General features: G+C 39.5%; 1 long non-coding RNA gene across 1 annotated transcript; it reads right to left on the bottom strand.

Moving 5' to 3' along the window:
• Positions 1-1332: 1332 nt before the first annotated feature.
• On the bottom strand, positions 1333-3215 carry LOC139197009 (uncharacterized). Its single transcript, XR_011581969.1, has 3 exons — positions 3003-3215; positions 2326-2383; positions 1333-1446 (listed from the first exon to the last, which is right to left on the bottom strand). It is a non-coding gene; the product is annotated as an uncharacterized lncRNA (long non-coding RNA).
• Between the last annotated feature and the right edge of the window lie 1898 nt (positions 3216-5113).

Here is a 5113-nt window from a genome sequence, read left to right as displayed (position 1 = left end):
AACAATTAAACAAGAAACAGATAAAAATGACAATCATGGCAAAATAAAACTACAGAAAAGGGAAGGTATTTAGAAACACAAAATTGATTGTGGAGCAATTAAAAAATCTTCCTTATTTAAATACATGGGTTGCCTTCCAAGAAGCGCTTACTTTAACGTCTTCCAGCCGGACGATACCTCCTTCTAAACTTGGATAGGGCCCATAGCATGGAATTGATCCTTGAATGGACAGTGATACTTGACATGATATGGCAATGGTTTGAATTCTAGTGTAGGTGCCTGAATCATTAAAATCACCAAGTTAGTATATAATAAAATCAAAGTTGGAGAAGATGGCTTACTTGCTTTCTCCAACACAAACTCAATTACGAACACCACATCTTTGAAGGTTGCAGGGATATGGGACTTGGCCAGATTTGGTGTTTTGAGAGTTATGACTTGTCCTGTGTCATAAAATCCAACTTTTTTGGGAATTTTCGTCTCAAATGTATCTTCTTTGATGAATTCTAGACATTCCCCATCCATCTTGATTCTTTAGAAAGGTTTCGAAGATGTCTTTCTCACCCTCTTCTTCCTTGGATTGCATGATCCTGCAAGGAATAAGGACATTTGGTGAAACGGGGTCAGGACAAATTGAATTTAGGCTTACCTTGGTTGTAGTGGACGGCATAGAAGGCATATCGGGTTGCGGCAAGGGTGGTTCTTTCCTTGCCGTGGCCTTGTTACTCTCTTCTTCTTCGAGCATCAGTTGTTCATCCATGTTTTGGCTTGGTTTGGATGTCTTCGGTTCACCTCCAACCTCCATAGCACTTCCCAAAGTGATAGCATCATGAATTTCAAAATCTTCCTTCAAATTTTCAACAGTTGAGTTGAAGAATTCACTTTGCTCTAGAATTTGTGCCGTGAACTCCATAATTTGCCCAAATTGCTTTTCCAATTCGCCCGTCTTCTTGGCTTGATTTTGCACCTCTTTGTTTCGGTTTTCTACATCCTGGTTCAAAGAGGTGAGTAACTTATTAAACATATCATTATTCAAAGATGTACCTGAATTGAATTGGGCAGATTGTTATGGTGGCTGTGATGGTTCATATGGCCAGTGATAGAACTCCTCTTTTTGCTGCCAATATCCATCTTGTTGGAATTGTTGCGATTCTCCACACATGTAATCTGAATAATCTCTCAAATCCGAATTGTAAGCATTGGAAAACATGTTGTCCCCTGATTGGCTACGGCCTTGATAACCCCAAGCATCTTGACACACCCCGTCCCGAAGGAGGGCGTGCTGGCCGTCACGTGAGAGTGACGTAACCATTTACACAGTTCGAAAGCTTCAAAAAAAATTTCCAATTACTAAGATAACACACCCGAGGGTGAGTCCTACTTTTGTGAATTCTGTCAGAACACCGTTGGATTCCTCGTGGCCACCAAAGCTCTGCTAACTTGAACCTGGAGGGGCGCAAAACAAAATTGAGTGGGTCAGTAAAACAAAGTTTTTCGAAAACTTTTCATTTAAAACATTTCTAACCCCTCACCGTAAAACCTGTATACTTTCCCAGAAAATAGCATATATATAAACATATATATAAGCAAAAATCTCAAATCTCAAACCTTTAACACTTTTCAGAAATATATATATATATATATATTTCCATATGAAATCTCAAAGCTTGAATCCCAAATCTTTAACATTTTTCAAGAAAAACATGCCATGCCATAAATCAAAATATAAATCAGGTGAAATAAGGAATCAATCGGAGACCCTGCAGTTGGTCCTATACGATTAATTCAATAGCTCAAAATCCCACTAAGCCGGAGTCACCACAGTGACCTATACGGCCCTACTCTGCACATCACTCGGAACTACGTAAGGTAGTCTATACGATGAAAGGTGTAAAAATACGCTCTAGTGCTTCTCTCATCATATCATCAGCGCGCATATCTAAGGTCACCCACTAGTCGGAATCACGCCTAGTGATCTGTACGACTAGCATGTCGGAACCCTCACATGGTCTGTACGACATCCACCTACTTGGATCCAAGGCGAGCGTGCGGTGTGGTGAATAAAATAAGCACTAACACCTAGGGTGCAGGTTATGAGCTCAAAACATCTCAACAACAACAATTCAATGAATAACCTGACTTACCTGTGCCTCCACAGCACCATGCAACATGTATGCATCATATATCAATCATGTAATTCATATAACAATTCGCATTTTCAAATAATTCTATGCATGGCATTTTTAAAGCATATCTTCATATAAATTCATTTTCTGGGAAAATCAATAGTATAAAGGTAATACAAAAACAAAACTGCCCACTCACCTGGAGTTCGCCCACAACTCCCTAGCACCGTACATCAAGGCGTCATGACGATTAGCGCCTAGAACAACAATCAAATCCAACCTCAGAAATTCTGCCGATAGAATACATAACTTATATAAGACACGTCACTACGTAGTTCGATCCGGATGATCTGCAATTCAGATTTCAAATCCGTAACTTCCAGAGGTCCACAATATACCTCTAGGACAACATCCTAAAATTTCATTACCAACCAACGGTCGGATCTCCGTCAATTTCCAAAACTAAGTGACGGTTAACATTCTATTTTATGAACTTACAACTTCAATTCCGGAACATCCGTAAATCGGATTCCCAATCCGTAAGTTCCTATAATCCTCAAATATTACGTATTACAACGTATCAAAGTTTGATGACGATCCAACGGTCGGATCGTCAATTCACATTTTCACCTAACCACGAATCGTAACCAACTTAGGTTCAATTATTCAATTTACGTCCATCAATTATCAAAACAGAACCTAGAACCTTAATCACAAGCTAATAATGACATTGGCGGGCCATTGGCCACGCGCCGCCGCGCGGGCCGTCGCGGGTGGCGGTTGGCCGCCCCCGGCTCGCCGGAAAATTCAACTATTTCCAAAAATTACCAAAATTTGCAGATTTGAAGATCTCAATGAGTAGAACAACTTTCATACCTGAGACCAAGGCCAATTTGGCCTGGAAGTGCTTCAATTTCACCAAAACCGTGAAGAACCCTAGAAATGGGTGGTCTTCAATTCGACTTCAATCCAACTCCGCCGCTCCAACCAACGATTGGGCAATGTTCTAAGCCTCAAGGGAAGTGTATGAGTAGTGTCAATTGGAAGAAATTGCTTCAGAATTGGCGGATTCCATCGTGGGTGCCCTCGGGCTCGACATGGACTTTTGTCACGAAATCGAGACCAAAGACCATCAAACTCGAAGGGAAAGGGAAGCTGGGATGATGCCATGGCGATACCAAGTGAAAACTAGGTCCAAATCGCCTGAAAAATGGTCAAATTTGGCCGGACTTCCCTCCGGGTCGCGCGGGTTGGGTGCGCGGGTCGCCAGGACCCGACCGATCCCCTCCTTTCCTTTCTTCCTCCTTTCCCTCCTGCTCTCTTCCTGATTCGTCACTCATCTTTCTCCCTCTCCTTCCCATTCGGCTTCATCTCTCAACTCCAGACTGGGCAGCCTTGCCCAATCCCCATTTTTTTTTCTTTCTGTTTTTCCCTTCCTTTCCCGACGGCTTCCCATACATACACACACAAAACTTTTCCCTCATCCCAACCATCCATTTCATTCATCATTAAATCTGGGCCGTCCATTTTCATAAAAGAATTTCTATACTTTACTAAAATTATAATTCCTTAAAATTCCAAATTTCAAACGTTAATAACTTCTTCGATATAACTCCAAATCACGAACCGTCTGCGCCCACGCGTCCGTAACGACGAGTACTACGAGGATATGTCAAGAAAACAATTCTTAGATGGCACGACACAACGATTAACCTCGAATGATGTGCGTGCCTCAAAGGGCATTTTGGTAAAATCCTTTATTAAAACTTTAAAAATTCTTAAAATTAGGGACGGGCTGTCACACATCTTCATTCGCAGCGAATTGAGAACATTGATGAGTTGGATATCCTTGCCCATAGGACACACCATCTGTAGGGACACTTTGCATTGTGGTCCTTTCGGCATATTGTGACAATTTAGAAGTAAGTTTCGCCAATTGAGCTTGAATAGTAGCAAAATCCATGTCTTGCTTCTCTAGTACTTGAAATCAAGGAAACAAAACTAAATCAAATATCATAAGTAAAAATAAGAGACACAAATAGAAACAAAGTCAGTAACTAAAACAAAAAACATGAAAATAAACAAAAAGAAATAACAAGGGATTAGCAAAATTGCTAATCCCCGGCAATGGCGCCAAAATTTGATGCGATGAAAATTAAGCACTCAAATTAAACCCTCTTTTGATAATTGTAGTATATGTATAAGTAGGGATCGTTCTGGACCAGGGATTAGGAGGGATTGCTAATCTAAACTAAACTGACTTACAAAAAGAAACTTAAAAACACTTTTCTAGACTCTATTGACTCAAAACACTTAAAAACACAAACTAAAACAGATTCTAACTAATTAGACACACTAAAGTAAAGGGGGATTGGGTTTTGGACGAAAATAAAGTAAAACAAAACAGAAACTAGAACTAAACAGATTTGCACGAAATTGGTTGTTTTGGATGGATGATGGGCTAGCTAGAAGGTCTTTCTCCACACATGACACACTTGCATACAAATCAATCTCCAATTGCTTTTCAATAAACTATGATGCTCAACACCCCAGATTAACCGTGATGCACAAATTAACCCTCAGATTTTCCTTTACTCATTGAATTAGATGAATCCATGCGACAACTCAAATCATTCTCTAAAAGTCCCCTATATGAATGCATAATAGAGATACAATTAAAGATCATTACGTTCCATGAAAATCATAAGCATTGACGAGGCAATTGTAACTATGAATGCATGATACGTTTGCCAAGAATTCAATTAACGCGATTGTGACAAGCAACCTTCACTACTCATGAATATAAACTTGTAACGATTAGGTGAAACTTATTTATATCCTATCATCAAATTCATGCATGAAAACTAAGTATGCATCCTTAATAAACATACACAAATCCGTTATGAATAAAATAGATAATTGAATTGCAATCAAAACTTATCAAATCAAAATTGAAAGAAATCAATTCATATTGCAAATATATTCAT

Source organism: Malus domestica, chromosome 06 (genome assembly GCF_042453785.1).
Source record: "Malus domestica chromosome 06, GDT2T_hap1".
In the NCBI taxonomy this organism is placed as follows: domain Eukaryota; kingdom Viridiplantae; phylum Streptophyta; class Magnoliopsida; order Rosales; family Rosaceae; genus Malus; species Malus domestica.
The sequence above is the reverse complement of the archived record's forward strand: the minus strand, read 5'-3'. Positions and strand labels throughout refer to the sequence as shown.